We start from the raw sequence: 17,765 nt of genomic DNA on the forward strand, positions 1-17,765 counted from the left end.
TTATATAAACATAAAAAGAGAGGTATAAAAAAATGAGGTTAGAGGAAAATGTAAAAATAAAAGGTCTGAAGTGCGTGCTCATCCTTAATTTTTGCAACCATTGGTTGTGGTTCTATTAGACTTTGATATGGGTTTCATATTGAATCTTTTTGTTTTGCTTTCAATTTGGCTACATATTGACATATTATATATATATATATATATATTTTGTTTTTCTTTTTAAAAGCTGTGAAGTGCGTGCTCATGCTTAATTTTTGCAACCATTGGTTGTGGTTCTATTAGACTTTGATATGGGGTCTCATATTGAATCTTTTTGTTTTGCTTTCAATTTGGCTACATATTGACATTATATATATATATATATATATATATAGTTTTTCTTTTTTTTTTTAAACTAGATTAAAAAAAAGATAGATGACCATATTTGTAAATGGCTTTATTATAAACCACATTTTAAATTTGGTAATTTTGATGGCCAAGTTTACATGAAGGAAATATTCTTAGCGTTACAATGAATGGTAATTTGTATGCTAAGGATTTATTTCAATTGTTACATATTTTGAAAATAAGAAAATGTAAAAATAAAAGGTCTGAAGTGTGTGCTCATGCTTAATTTTTGCAACCATTGATTGTGGTTCTATTAGACTTTGATATTGGGTCTCATATTGAATCTTTTTGTCTTGCTTTCAATTTGGCTACATATTGACATTATATATATATATATATATATATATATAGTAAAATTATTGACTATGATACATCTTTCATAACTCTATATAAGCAGATTAAATATTTTTAATCATTTTTTCAAGATAAAATGGAATTTTTTTCTTTTCAATAATTTGAATGGCTAAACATATTTCATATAGAATATGAGAATTGTATTTTTGAAAATGATTGAATATCACCCATTAGTAATTCATCATTGACTTGCATGTGGTAGAGGGGTATCTCTTGATTAATGGCAGATTTTTGGCTTGTTTCTAGGTGAAAGGGGATAAGGAATTATTTGTGGAAGGCCCTTTGTTATGATATATACACCATTTGAGGTTCGCATTGCCTTTTTAGAACTTCTACAGTAGATGTAGATGTATATATTGAGTTGTCTAATGTGAATTTTTGTTGATTTAAGAGAAGATGGCATCCAAACTACGTTGCATATGGTCATCAAAATTGTTTAGACATTTCAAGTTGTCTAATAGTTCACTCCAAAATTGATTAGAATTTCATTAATCACCATACAAAAATGACTACAAAAAATTTACTGCATCAATAATTTGTTTTAGGAAAGGAATATAGAATTTGGATCGGAAGTCTTTTTGATAGATTATTTAAACAGTCAAAAGATATAGCCAAACAAAAAATGATTTTATCATATATTGTTATCATTAATGAATTCAAAACCACTTATAATCTTAAAAATCCATTTATAAGTATCATTATTTATATTAAAAAATGATCACATGACAATGAGGTCAAGACGATGAAGCATTGTAAAAAGATGAATAGAATTTGTTCTATGTATTGTTTGTTGTCCCAAGTTTTGGGGCTTCCGCAATTTTTGGTCTACTTTGACCCGTATTTGATTTTTTTCCGTCCATTGTAACATAATTCTGATTTAAGGAATCTAATTCTATATTTAAAGTTTTGGTTGTTGAAGATTCCTATATATGGTATTGTAAAAGATGTAGATAATGCTATGAGAGTTAGAAATACAGCTCTAAATATTTGTTGGTTTTCTTGGTTAAAAAATACCAAGATAAATCAAGGTGTTTATTTATGTGCTTTGTTTATTTCCATTATGTGTTCATTGTAAACATTTTAACACTGACATTTGATATTAGTGTGAGATTGGCTTCAATGGGACACCATTATTGCTGAGATCTCGACTCTTTTGATAGAAGTTTATCTTGTATCTATGATAAACGATGTTTCAATAAGAGCTTTGTAATGATTTTTCTGTGGAAAGGGAATGATTAACAATTTTGAAATCGAGATTGAGAAATATAATGGGCAAGGTCTTGAGCCATAGAAGCTTAGATAGAAAATAGTGGGTTGTGGATCTTGGCACAACACATGGGTATATCTATGGAGATTAGATGAAGTTGGATTTCCAAATAATAGTACTCAATTGGCCTTTCATGATCCTAACCAATGAATATGGATCACACTCTTGGAAATACTACTCAATTGGATATGCAAGAGTGAGCTCCCCAAATGTTGTGCTAAATGTATTTTTTTTCTAGAGAAAAAAACTGTAATTTCCTTGATAAAATATGATTGAAAGTTACATTCTGCATATACACATCAAGTGTGTATTCCTTAACCACCCCATAACATCATAATTTTAGTGGAAAGTATAAAAGAGTAATACATTTTGATGACAATGTTGATCATAAAAGGAGACAAAACAACTGAGAATTGCCAAATACTGTTGATATCAGTCCATAGTGGAACATATACATCTCATCCCAAAATTGGATCAAGTTGTGCTCAATATACTATACAAATAGTTAAATGAGTATGGCCTTAAGGATTCCACTAGTGCTTTAGATATACAAAAGTGTCTTATGAAGAGCCCACCTATATCATCCAATGTGTGCTTCCCAACGATAATTTACCTACTTAATAATATATCTTTATGTTTATAAATGTTGGTACAAATCTCTACTCTAAAAATATACTCTTTGTAAAGGAGATTTTTTTTAAAAAGTGGAGTCTTCTTTGAATTATTGTAAAACCCTTAATTGAGTTCTTCTCTATTGGATGCCTTTATCCCCATGTAAATACGATTTCTCTAAACCTTTGAGTCTGAAATTTTTTGCTGTTATAGTCTTATATGTCTCCTTAATTTTCCAAGTTTGATTCCATTTAATATTTTCAAGAGAAAGTTAGGTCCAAGTTACCAATTTTTTTATTTTCCCCTTCTTCGAGTGAGTGAACACCTAATTTTTATGTTGTTGAAATTCACAAGTGACAATTTTGACCTTGCAATCTCTAGTTGTGACAATTTTACTAAAAGCACTTGTTTAAGCGTAGTTCAAGGACTAGAGAAAAACCCTCACTTGTGAAACCTATATCTCAAACATATATCAAACTAGATTTTAAAAGTTTGACCAAAGATAATTAGTCATTTATTCTTTTCAACTCCACATGTTTCATGCTAGTCTAATATCGGAAAAATAGAGCAAAAACAATAAGATGGCTTGGTTGAAGGGATCAACCTAAGAATCACTCTTTCTACTACCAAGGTTATGAATCAAATACCCAAATAGGAATAAAAATGATCAATGCAATAGTGGAATACCTAACATGTAAATTATATAGTGAATAAATGATTGTTCTCTTCAAGGGGATAACTTCTTATTACAAAATATAAAATGCACAAGGCAAGATGATAACTTCAAAATATTCTTCTTAATGCTAATAAAATGCCATGGAACCTAAAGCATTCACCTTCTAACATTTCTATTAATTAGTTTTTATAGTTCTATTTTATGATCTTGTATATACCTACAAGATTGGGATAAGTGCGCGAGCATAGATATTTATGTAATAACAATTACAAACTTGACGAGGAAATTTTGGATTTCTCTTCTTTTTAATCAAAGTTTTGACACATTAGAGAAATTTTGAGGTCTAAAATGGGCCTCCTAAGGAATATTGTAAAATAATAGTGGAAATGATAAAATAAGATTAGATTGTGTCATCAAGTTTTAGAGGTAAAAAAGGAAAAACTATTTTTTCAACTTATCTTCCTACATTTTTACTCAAATTTAATTCTTCATCCAAGGAGTACCCATGTTGCATACTTTTGATGGACCCTGCTACACGAAAAATAAGAAATATATGAAAAATGTGGTTGCAATAATGTATTTCACATTTTTCATGTAGAAGGGTCCATTGAAAGTATGCAATATGGGTACTCATCGTATGAGGAATTAAATTCTACATTCAATGAGTGCTCGCGCTCTAAATTTGAGTAAAACCATAGGGAGATAAGTTGATTTTTTTATTTTTTTACTTCAAAAATGGTGAATCACCCCCATGGTTGACATGATCATATTGAATTCTATTGGTTCTTTTAAAGTTGATTTTAGTTGTACATTTTTTTTTGAGGCCCATTTTTGACTTCAAAATTTCTCTAATGACTAGTGTTGTTTCACATGGAAACTTTACAATCGACACCTAATCTAAAAATAATTCTAACAATAATACTTCATTTTTTCAAAGTTAATATTACCACTTGTTTGAAATCTTCACTTTGATGATAACAATGTTGCAAGCTATAGCCTCAAAACCAATCCTTGAATTGAAACATGATACTTTAGCTAACACCCTTTTTGTGTTCCAAGCTTTACATTACAATAATTTAAAAATTATGATCTAAAACGCTAACATTTAAAAAAAATCATAAAAAAAAAATATAAATAAATATGAAAAAACAATCATACACATATATATATACAATTAAAAAAAACAAAAATACAAATTTAAAAGCTAAAACTAAACATTAAAACCATTTTAGAAAAAAACAAAACAAAAATAAATAACAAACCCCACCAAACTAACATCCCCATATCTCTTATTTGTGATTCTTGGAATATCTAACATGTAGGAGAAGGGTTAATTGTTTGATGTTTTTTCTCACTATCACATTCCAAGATATCCCCAAATTTGCAATATGCCCATCATATTTGATGGCTTTTATTTATGATAACATACCTTTTGTTTTGTTTTGTTTTTTTTTAATGTTTTGAAGTTTTTCTAGTTTAATTTTATTGAAATCAATTTTTAGCTCACATACCCCTTCCCTTTCCCTTTCCCTTTCCCTATTCTAATGGTTCAATCATATTACAAACAAAGTACAACCAAATTTCATATATTGATATATTTATATTTTATGTATTGTTATTATATTTATATTTTATGTTATTTTTTTTTCTAAGTAAGGCTAAACTATTATATTACAGCAAGAGCAAAATTACATCATCAAAATTACAACAGGGCCGCGGCCCTGTAAGACTTGTCCTGGGACAGACAGTAGACTCAGGAGTATTCATTCCAGGATTACATAGGATGGAAACTTAGAGCAACACTCATGTAGCTGACACATGGACAAAAACAACATAAACACGTGAAGAACACCAACACAGAACAGAGATAACAGATAACCGACACAATTACATAGTGACAGAGTGACAGACACATATATGACCGCGAAGGGAGCTGACAGAGAAAAATTCTTGCTGTAAAACCTGGAGCGCGAGCTGGGCATGCTAGTCTTCATCAGTTGTCTGCGGTCCATCCTCCGTCTTGCAGCAGGGAGGCTGGAGGATAGCCTTACCAGGATTGCGCGTTCCACGGTCACTTGGGCCAGCACCATAGTCACGAACAGGTTCACTCGGGCCTGCTCCCGGGTCATGTATGGGCCTCAGCATCTCAACAACAGGGAATTCCATATCCAAAGTGGGAACAATCCCAGGAACACGCGGAGGGTTGGCATGGGGATTGCCTTCATCATATTCCCAAGGATTGCTGCAGTGCTCCACTGAAACAGTCACGAAAAAAGTGGAATTGGCCAAGGTACAAGGAAGGCGGTATCTAACCATTGGGTGCTCCGTGTGCCCACAATCCATTCTCGCTGGAGGTTCCACCATTCTGCCTCTGCCCGGGGGCCTTCCTCTCGGTCTTCTGCGCTCAGAGGTTTCTTCAATTGAGGAAGAAGTCGAAGGGGCTCTTCCACTGTAGCCGCCCCTTCCACTGTTACCCCTTCCACGATTACGCTGCATACTGTTCCTCTGTACAGGACGTTCAATTCCCCAACGAAACTGCGGATGACTGGTTTGCAACACCACTATTTGCACAGGTTCACTGCCTGACCGAATTCTAGCCCTCCAATTGCCCAATTCTGTAGCTGTAGAACCTTGACCGTCACTCTCAAGGCCTGAATGAGAGCCGAGACAATGAACCTCCACCACTTCCTTCGAAACAAGAACAAGAGCCGACGAGAGATGCGGGTTTGTAACACCACCAGTCTCCCAAGTACGCAGCACCACCAAACTCTCGGGTTCGCAACTAGCTTGCTCGTAAGCCCGCCAATTGCCTAACTCTGTGGCTGCTAAACTGGCACAATCGCTCTCAGAGCCTGAGTGGGAGCCGAAGCGATGAACCTCCGTCACCTCCTTCAGGACCAGAACAGGAGCAGACGGGAAATGCGGGAGAATGTCCGAGAGTTTATAGCTATGATGCGCCATGTTTCGCTTCTCAAGACGCGCAATGAATGTTGACGGGACGCCACTGCCATCAACCTTAACTGCCCTCCTTAAATGCTGCGTGCTGGTGTAGTTAGGGTGTGTCCTCCTGGCATGCGTGGCTTGTCCGGGCGGACACCTGCCCTACGGACGAGCCTTAGTCTCTATGTGTCTAGCAACCACCCGCATCCGGGGTATATTTTATGTTATTATTTATTAGTGAAATTATAAATTATTTTGATTTGGATGTATTTGATTGTTTTTCAAAATATATAATCCATAATTTTATTAATAAATAATAATCAAATTTGGGATGCATTTGATTGTTTCTCAAAATTTGAGAAGATATATATGTACAAAATTTTAAATAAAATGAAAAAATACATTATATAAATTGGAAGCGAGATTTTTTTTTGCATCTAAAGTTATTGGAGAAAAATTCCATCTCTTAAAATTGAATAATATGATATGATTCATTTTAGGGGTTGCATTTTTAATGTTAAAAATCTTTATGAATCTCTTGATTTCACAGACAACATTCAAATCCTTTCTTCAGAGGAATACGTTTTTTCCATAGAAGGCATAGAGTTTGAGGTAAGTGTCTCACCAATGGGAAAACTAAGGGCATTGAAGACTACCAAGTAAAATTTTTAAAAATTGGAGGGCCTATCCTTATTCCTCACATCCATGAACTATTTTATTTAATAGTCAAGTAGGGTTTTTGTAAACCATGACCTTAAAGCCTCTTTGTACCTATTTTAAAAAGTGGGGATAAAAACAATCCCTCTATTTGTAGGTACATTATGATTATCCCAATTTAGCTAATTTATATGGAAGTATCTTGGAAAAGGAGAAACTTATGGCTAGAAGCCCATAGAATAAACTAAATGAAAGGTTGATTTACGAGCTATCATTCAACAATGGACCACCTTGTTATGCTTACAGTTATTGTGGAGGAACATTGAAATAATAAAACCAATGTTTTGTGTTGTTTCATTGGTTTTAGAAGTGCTTTTGACATAATGCCTAGGATTGACCTTTGGAATAAGCTAGAGGAGCTAAATGTTCCTTTCAAGCTAAGAGCTACTATGATAATTTTGTACAAGAACATAATTGGCAAGTTTAGGAACATTTAGGGTTGGTCAAAAGAAATTAACTATGATACAGGTGTTAACCAAGCTTCTCCTTGGTCCCCTACACTTTTTGGGATATAGATTGACAAGTTCGAGGGTTGTTTGGAAGAATTATATTGTGTTGGCTTGAATCTATCTAGTATAGTCATCCTACTCCTTTACATTAATGATATTGTTCTTATTGCAAGGAGTTCCTATGATCGTGACAAGCAACTAAAACTCTCAAATATTTATGCTCTAATATATGAATATTATTAACAATGACAAAATGAAGGTTTTGATAATTAAATCCAAAACAACCACTTATGTTAATTTTGTATATGACAACAAAATCTTGGAGGAATTAACTTCATACAAATGGCTTGAAATTGATCTACAACACAAGCTCAACTAGAACTATAGTGCTGAGAAAAAGGGCCAAATGTAGGGTGGAAAGCTTATTGGGAAATTTAAACCAATAATAAATGAACAATTTTGACTATGGGATAAGAATAAACTCATCTTTAAGACCCTCATCACTCTTATTACCTTATATGGTTGTGAATTTTTTGTTGTGGCATCTATGAAGAATCATGGAGAAAGATTGAACAAATCAAAGACAACAAAATTTATCCTATCTTCCTCATAAAACATCTTTCCTCCATTGAGAGAACAACTACAACTAGGTACTTAATGTACAAGACCAAGGAAATAAACATGGAAGACATGATGCTTCTTAAAATTGCTTCAACTCTAGTCAATACCACCTACAAATCAAGCAAGGTTGCATACAGATGCAAAGTCACTCTATGGTATAATGATAATACTAAGCATATTATTACATCTATTTTTTTAACACTTTTAATTCGTAGCTAGTGATTGCGCCGAGAAGCATTCTCCAACCAAGTATGGAAGAGATGTTTTAATGTAAACATAAAGATTTTGACTCGGTCAAATAAAAATGAAATAAAAACATCAAATCAATAATTTATCGTTGGCGGTTTTTGTGCTCCAGGTTTTGACAACCCATGGTTTTTCCCATGGTATTTATTATGATGAAGCCTATTAAGGCTTGATGAAATCCATTATGGAATGAAAGAGTATCAACTTAGATCCTTCTTAACTCTAGACTTGATCCCTTTCGGTGCTTGGTAGATCCAAATCTAAGATGGATCTAGGGTGGTATATATTTATAAATACAATGAATGGGAAGATACCAAGCAATGCAATATATAAACTTTTCATAGTGAAAATTAATAAAAATAAAATATATCACCCACTGCAGATGAATAAGGATGGAGAGATGAGGGTTACATTTCCTCAAGAGGGGGGTAAGGGGGGTTTAAGGTAAAGTTATACATGTATATTAATACCAAACCACCTTTCTAAATTATTTTGCATTAAAAATTCTATTTTCTTTTTCAATATCCCAAAAACCAATCATTGAATACATGTGAGGTTTTGTGGGAAAATTCACCCCACATACCTTTTTAAATTATTTTTGTATTAAATTTCTATTTTCTTTTTGAATATACCAAAAACCTAATCATTGAATACAAGTGGGAGCTTTGGTGGGAAAATTCACCTCACATAGTTGTTGAAAGCATGGGTCTGAGTATAATTAACCTTGGGAATTGGGAGAGTCAAACATGCATGGATAAAAGAAAATTAAATGGTAAAATAAAGAAATTTTAATAGCTTAGGGGAAAGAGAGGAAGGAAGTTTTGAGTGTTGGAAATCGAAGGCAGCTTGCTGAAGCTAATAGGAGCATGGAGAACTAGGCTATAGGATCACGAGTGAGATTTTTGCATAAGAAATTTCCCAAGAAATCAAGTGACTTGTTAATGTAATACTTGCATGGAGAAAGATAGAACAAATCAAAGATAGAATAAGATATTTTTGCATAAGAATTTTCCCAAGAAATCAAGTGACTTGTTAAGCCAACCCACTTAGTGTCACAAAGATGACCAATTATTTTAACCCACAACATTTTAATCTTCAAGTTCTTACCCTTCAAGTGAGTAACAATTTGTCTTCAAGTAATGGGTTGAAGACAACAAATCACTCTATCTATCACAACAACTCAACAATATAACAATGCACTCTTAAAAAAAAATGTACTTAAACCCAACAACACAAAATTGCTCTCTTCAAAGATGTGAAAGATGAAGTAGCATGTATTCTTTTATAGTCAATTAGAGAGGTAACAAAGCCTAATATTTTGCGACTTTTCCCAAGGGTATGTGTTAATATTGGTCTTCTCAGAGTTATAGATTTAGTTGGTTATGTTATTGAGCTTTTTGACATATGTTTCCAAGATATCATTAGCCTTTCCTTAAATGGTATGCAAGTATCAAATGATTTCCCACTAAGGCCTACATGTATCGAATGATTGGTCCCCATGTATCAAGTATTTACGATAGTTTTCCATTTCTTTAGTATTTTTATGGGAAACTCGTCAATTTTTTTATCATATGTTTCATTTAGGATTGTTACGAAGTATTGAATTTATAAAACGACATAGGAGTGGGAATCCTGATGATTTTTTATTAATTTTGTTTGACATATGATATGTTTTTCTCAATATTTCTGCCCACCCCCATCCCCACCCCCACCCTATATTTTACCCAATATTTCTCACCACCCACACCCTCGTTCATCTTATGCTATTTGGGTTGTGAATGAGAGCTTAGCTTCAATCCACGTATGCATCTTTGGATTAATATTGCATAATCAACTCCTCTTGTAGTTGCTATTACCATTTTCTTGATCTACCCTATTGGTTAAGGAAGCTTCTCTAATGACATGCCCCTGTGAATATTTGGTACTTTAAATTTCATGTCTGTATTCTAGTTGATGGAAATCCATTTATTAATAAATTCCTTTGATGAATGAAGTAACAAGTGCAACATATGGTAGAAATTCATCTTGTTGTTCTTTGTAACTTTGAAGACTAAGGTGTCAGGAGATGATGAAACATATCTGAGAGGAGGAAGGATGTAGCTATAATGTCCAAGTAGTACAATATCTCATATCTGAAATTACATAACAGATTCATAACTTCTAACATCAATGAGATGATTCTTCCAAGGTTGATGAAAAAACTCAAAGAAGATGGAGCCCCACTACTGATAAGGATCCTAAACATGTAAGGAACTTTGATAATAAGAACAAGCGAGCTCCAAGATAGTGAATTTGACAATGGATAGAAATGAACCTTAATTTATGTCCAAGTAGTACAATATCTCATATCTAAGATCACATCACTTCTAACATCAATGGGATTATTCCTCCAAGTTTAATGTAGAAAATCTTGTAGATTCACAAGCTCATGCAATGTACTAAAGCACATGACAAGAATCTACTTCTACTTTCAACCAGTGGAAGCCAATAGATCTGTTAACATTGGAAAATTGTACACCTGCTAGTACAATCCAGAAGACATTAAAGTGTCTAGCAGAATGCACAGGTGTACAATTTTCCAGCCGAATACATTACAAAGATTAAAAAAATCAAAGGTTCTCCTAAGGTTCAAAGTTTATAAAGGAAATTAATTAAGGCCACACGCATATTTCTTCGATAAACATGCGCGTGCGACATATCGTCAAAAAAGACACAAGGTTGCAGAAAAGGTGGCTCAATAGTATGAGGCCACTCCACACACTTGGTGCCGATTTCTTGATACGAGGTCGGCCTAATACGATCGAATTCGAGTTGCCTTGGAGAAGTGCAACCCTTAATGGAATCATCTTGTCCTACTCATGTGTATTTATCATACATGTACCGAGAGAGGGAAGAGGGATTAAAAAAAGTCTATATAAACAGGCCATGGGAGAGCCAAAAAGAAGAGACATTGTTATGATGGGAAAATTGCTTGTAAGCAAACCATCATTTCATTGTTGAACCAAGGAAGTGAAGAGCACTAGCATGTTGGCCAAATTTCTTCTAAGAAACCCAACATCTTAGTGAGTGAAGAAAAATCCACCCTTTGAAGAGTCTTCACACTTCTTTGAGAGAGAAGAGAAAATTGCAAAGAGATTGAGGAAAAGAAACATCCTTGCTGAGGATTATTGAGCTCCCTGGCTCAAGGAATTCTCTTAAAGTGTTCTAATATTATGATTGTATTCAACCTCTACCACCAACAATCAATAAAGGGAGATTTTCCATGTATTATTGATGTGTTTGCTCCATTTGAGCATTATTATGTTCATGCACCTCTTTGTTTAAGTTTATGTTTTTGTATGCATTGTATCCATTATTTACAATGTTGTGTTTATTAAAGTATGTTCACTAACAACACCAAATTTGACAGTGATCCTTTGCAGGTAACAATCCACTGCTAAGGGGGTGTTTTTTGATACACTTGTGCTCCAAAAACAGTACATCAAGAATGACGACCATACTGATATATTTTCATTAATCTAAAGATTGTTTTCAGGACCTTGTCAATACACAAACATCCTTCAAGGCGCTCCTCACCTCCCTAGAATTTTTATAGTCCCCTTGGACTTGTTCTGAGCCAGTGGAAGTGAAGAAATTTCAGAATTTTCTCACTCGCACGCTTTCTTCTCTGATAGGTGTGAAGCGCACGTCTGTATATTCAAGAACCGTGAAACACACATTTGTTTCTATAGAAAACGTGCGACAGACATAAAAACAACAAAAAACCTTGTATTTTTCAGTTTTCTCAGGTGATTGGTAGCCTCTAGTGAATTGCCTTCACCTCTGCATTCTGTGTTTACTATTCAGTATCCCTGGTTGGTTGAATGAACCCTCGTTCATCAAGAAATTATATTTTTTATTTTTTATTTTAGTTTCAAACAAATACCCACATAACTTAATTAGGGAGGAAAGTAAGTGGCCCTCATCCACACATGTTTTCAAAATATTTCGCTTAATTTTCTGCAAATCATATTAGCTTAATTAGTAGAGCAAGTAAGTGGCCATTATGCACGAGTCTTATTACTAACCAAAGTAATTTTTTTGGGACTAGGAGTAAATGTTACTAAAGAAAGTGAGTAATCCCTGCTTCCCTTGCGTCTCCTAGAAGAACCTGGGCTTGCATATGAAAACCTTCTTGAAATATTTGAATTTCCATCTCCCTCATTAAACTCCACATAGTTTAATAGAAAAAAGTAATTGGCCCATAATCCACAAACAAATTTCTTTTTCCATGCAAGGAACAACTGATGAGCCTCATTATTGAGTAATTATATGGGCCTTAATTGGCCTTAATTCACCTCCTAGCTTAGTCAAACCAACTATTCTCACAACTTATTGCATACTTTTGATTATATTTTGTTTATGAAATGAGTTAGAGTTGGATATTTGGCTTTGTGGTCTAATGTGCATATAATGTAGGAATAAAGGATAAAAGTAAGGAGAAATGCAGGTATAAAGGATAAAAGCAAAGAACTATAGCAAAGACCTTGGTCAAGACTCAAATGGGACAAGGTAAAGGAATTATAGGAGGTTAATCCTCTTCATCTACTACCCCTCCATTCGAATATTCCTCCATGAGCTCGGAGTTCAAACCGCCACATCATGAGGACTAAAAGACAACCAAGCAAGTGAAAAGGACAAAAAACAATTTATTTTGAGTTGGGAGCCAAACCACCCTAATTTGGAAGGAAGTTGTTGGAGACTTCATATGTATAAATAGAGAGGCTTAGGATCTCACTAGGATTTAGACTTCATTTGTAAAACTCTGTTTTATTTCTGAACTACAAAGACTTGTGAATTTACTCTGTAATCCATGGTTTCTATAACGAAGATGATTTCTGTTTAAGCCAGCTCTGAGTTAAACTTCGAGGGCTAAAGCTCTTGGGTTAGGGCTCGACCCAAGCAACCACAACTCTTCTTTACTGTACTGTTATTCTAGTTGAGTTATGTTCTGTTTATTTGTTAAGTAGTTTCATGGTTTGCTGATTCATTTGCTCAAGAAGTTTCTAGTTCTGATTTATTTGGTTAAGAAGCTTTCTGGTTCCGTTCATTTATTTGAACAACTTCCTGTTTCTGTTTACCTGTTTTAGTAGTTGCATCTGCTGTAGGTTACTTTCATTTGTGTTTTTAATTCACAGGTTGGATTAGAGGAAAATATTACTAGCAGGTTGTGCGCAGGTGTCTCGGTCTCATTTCCTCCCTCTGGGACCATGACTTGAGGTAGAGACCCTCCAACAACCCCAAAAACATAGTCTCTGGTTCTAGCATGGGCTATGGAGTTCGCTATTTAAGTGCAGTTAGCTGTTTACCCGCACTGGTTTTCTCTGTCACTTCCCTTTGAAACTGCCTCCAGCACGTTCCCCCTCCATCGCTTCCTCGCCGTCCGATCACCAACAAACCTTCACAATGACCGTTTGATTCACTATTTTCCCCAATTTCTGCCTCGCGTCGAATCCTCCACTTAATTTTTGCACTTTAAATCCCAACCTTCCATATGCCTTGTCAGATCCGACGACTATCGCACACCCGCTCAGTCAAATATTCACTGTAGATCTACCTTGCCAGATCCGACGGCCTTCGCACGATATCGTGTGGATTTTTATCCAATCGTTATCCGGCCGAGGGCACGCAAAATGAGTGGTTTCCCCGTGCTACGTGTCGCCCCGGGGAGGCTAAACACATAGAATTTTAGGAAACCACTTACAGCTTTGAGGGTGTGCGATATACTGCTTACTGCCCTCTAAACCCGCTCCCCCATTTTTGCACGTTCCTTTAAGCGCTCCCATCTCCACCGTCGATCTGTCTCCTGATCTAATGGCCATCGCATCACTCGATCACTTTATCACCTTAAACTCCCATTTTCAATCTGCCTCGTCTGATTCGACAGCTGTCGCTTCACCCGATCACCAACTGGCTTGGCCAATCTCCGTCGTCCATTTGTCGATTGATTCCGCCCATCCATCTCTTGACTTCGCCTTCGCGACATAATCTCCACCATCCATCTTCTGTTCACTGATCGAACCAACAGTCCTTATGCGCTACTGTATCCTTACGTCCTCCTTTCATTGATTTTAACCTCCGATCGCTCTTCCACTTGAAAACCAATTTAGCCTAAGTTTCTTTGCCACACCTTAGTCTAGTTTTAATGTTTTTACTTTTGCAACATAGATAATTAGCATTAGGTTAATGTTAAATTAGCAATTCTGCTTAGCATAGTTGTTTGATTGATTAAGTTAGGTTATGGTGCAAGTTTAGTATTTCATGCTGTTTTCTTCATTACTGTAGTAGAAGTAGCTTTCTCTTAGAATAAGGTTTGCTCTCCTTCCATCAAAGAATTAAAGCTTCTTTTGACTCTATAAACAGTGACAACAGGAAGGACCTTCACTTCTACTTGTGCACATAGCACTGTCACCTCCAAGTTTGTACGAACCCCGGGTTGATAAGTAAAGCTAGTAGCCCTGGGAGTTGTAACATTATTGTTGCAATACCTAGGCTCATCACTTTTTGGTGCCATTTCCGAGGAGGTGTCTAAGTAGAAGTAATTACTGCTTTCTTCTATTTCTAGTCTCCAAACTTTCTTTTCTTCTACTTCTAGTCTTCAAACTTTCTTCCATTAGTTTATTTCTGCAAAAGTAATATAGTTTCTTTCTTTCTTTTAGTTGTCATTATCTGCTTTCCTTTCTATTTTTGCCAGTACTTTATAGCTTTAACAAAATCTTACAAAAAACAACCCAAAAAATTTTCCTTTCATGTCTCGTAGGAATAGGGACAATTCAGGAAAATTATTGACAAATACCCCCACTGCATCCAAAAGGCAACCTTCTCTCTTCTTCAGTGACAGTGAATTGGAAGACCCTTTAGGTGGGAAACGTTACCTATTTGAGGAACCTACAGAAGAAGAAGAAGAGGAAGAAACCATGCCTACTGAACCAAAGGTTGGAAACCAAAATGACAGGGGAGATAGAGAGAGAATTGAGAGTACCTTCCCCATCAAGGAAACCAATGGGGACACTAAGATGAAGAATATAAGCCCCTCCGCTCTACCTCATTTCCATGAACTGACCACAGAGGACCCTGACACTTTCTTATTTGAATTTTCTATCATATGACGAACCTATGACTATACAAATGATGAGCAAAAGTTAAAACTATTCCCATCTACCCTCAAGGATGCAACATTTGTTGTGTGTGGAGCATGATTGTTCATAGGTCTTTGTTTCAGTCGGATGTATACCCAAAGAATTTTGTACACCCCTCCATGCGGGGGGGTCGATCCCCCCCTGGTTGGGGAGTCTGGGGTCAGCGCCCCCGAAGCCAAAAATAGATGTAAAATTGCCTTGTAAAAGCATAGTAATTTCTAGTCAATCTGGGCCGTTCATTAGGTAGATGATCTGACGATAGAACTTATGTTTAGTTTAGGGTTTTTTGCCCTAGAAGGAAACCCCTCTTTTTGTATGAGGGCATTGTATTTGAGGCTATGATATAAATGTGTATTCTGTGTGCGAGAAACAGAGAGGTGAGACTGTGAGAGAAAACAGAGGATATTACAACGGATCTGCTGTAGGTTGTGTATCTTCATTTTGATGGATAATAGAAAGGAAGGATTGGCTGTTAGGGGTGGACGTAGCCCAAATTGGGTGAACCACGTATATCTGTGTCTCTCTTGTTTTATGCGTTTTCTGTGTTTATATTTCTGCAATATTTATGTGTTCCATTGCTCTGTAATATATAATTTTCTAACAACTCGTATCAGAGCCGAAGGTCTATTTGGCTGATAAACTCGCAGGAAAGAAGGGTTCCTCATTCAAGTGGGAGAAATGGCGAAAGATGTTAAGTTTAGGGTTAAGAAATTTAATGGCCAAAACTTCTCGCTATGGAAGATGCAGATGGAAGATTATCTATGTTAGAAAGATCTATACCTACCATTGGGCGGAAAAGCAAAGATGCTGACAGGTATGACAGATGAAGAATGGAAGCTTCTCGATAGAAAGGCATTTGGAACAATATGGTTGTGCCTCATAGTGTCGGTCGCCTTCAACATTTTGAAGGAAACAACAACAAAGGGTTTGATTAAGGCGTTGGAGAAACTATAAGAAAAACCCTCGGCCTCAAGCAAGGTATTTCTTATGAAACGATTATTTAATATGAAGATGTCGGAAGGTGGATCTGTTGCAGACCATTTAAATGATTTTAATATTGTTACAAGTCAGTTATGTTCTGTAGGGGTAAACTTTGATGATGAAGTTAGAGCTCTGTTATTCTTGTGCTCATTACCAGAAAGTTGGAATGGTTTAGTAATGGCCATTAGTAACTCTGTTTCTGGATCTAGTATTTTAAAGTTTGATGATGTTGTCGGTGCTATCCTTAGCGAGGAAATGCGATGGAAAAGCTCTGGTGAGACATCGGGTAATGCTTTGAGTGCAGAGTCTAGAGGAAGAAAAATGGAAAGAGGAAAGAGCTCAGGATATCACAGTAAATCAAGGAAAGGTAGATCCAAGTCTAGATCGGGGATAGTGTGTTGGAAATGCGGAGATAAAGGACACTTAAAGAAAGACTGTAAATCTCGGAAGGGAAAAGAAGGAGATGCATAGCAAGAAAACAATCATGAAGCAATTGTGACAGGTGAGGTGTTACAAGATGCTTTGATTCTTTCTTTCGAAAATATTACTGATTCCTGGGTGGTAGATTCAGGGGTCTCATTCCATGCCACACCTGATAAGAAATACTTTCATGACTATGTTCAAGGAGATTTTGCACAAGTTCGTTTGGGTGATGATAAACCCTGTAAAATTGTTGGAATGGGTAAGGTTCTTGTAAAACAGCAGAATGGAAACCAATGGCTACTAAAGGAGGTAAGGCATGTTCCAGATCTAAAGAAAAATCTGATTTCAACAGGGCAGTTAGGTGGTGAAGGTTGTGTGACAACTTTCACAGATAAAACTTGGAAGGTCACCAAAGGAGCCATGGTAATAGCAAAAGGCGAAAAGGTTGGTACATTGTAGTTATGCAATGGTATTTCTAACTCTGTTAATGCTTTAACTTCCAAAAGAGCAGATGTAGCATTATGGCATCATAGGCTCAGACACATGAGTGAAAAGGGGATGAAGATTCTTCACTCAAGGAATTTTTTTGCCGGGTTTGAAGAATGTTGATTTGGACTTCTGTGAGAATTGCATTTATGGAAAGCAGAAGAGAGTCAGATTTCTGAGAGTTGGGAAAGAAAAGAAGAGTGAAAAATTAGAGCTTGTGCATACAGATGTATGGGGGCCTGCTCAGATATCATCTCTCGGTGGCTCTCGTTATTATGTTACTTTTATTGATGATGCAACTAGAAAAACTTGGATTTACTGTATTAAGAATAAATCTGATGTATTTGATACTTTCAAGAAATGGAAAGCTTTGGTTGAGATTGAGACAGGAAAGAAATTGAAGTGTCTCAGATCAGACAACGGAGGTG

Source organism: Pinus tabuliformis, chromosome 5_2, assembly GCF_031772625.1.
Source record: "Pinus tabuliformis cultivar Carrire ecotype Pingquan chromosome 5_2, CPIR1, whole genome shotgun sequence".
In the NCBI taxonomy this organism is placed as follows: domain Eukaryota; kingdom Viridiplantae; phylum Streptophyta; class Pinopsida; order Pinales; family Pinaceae; genus Pinus; species Pinus tabuliformis.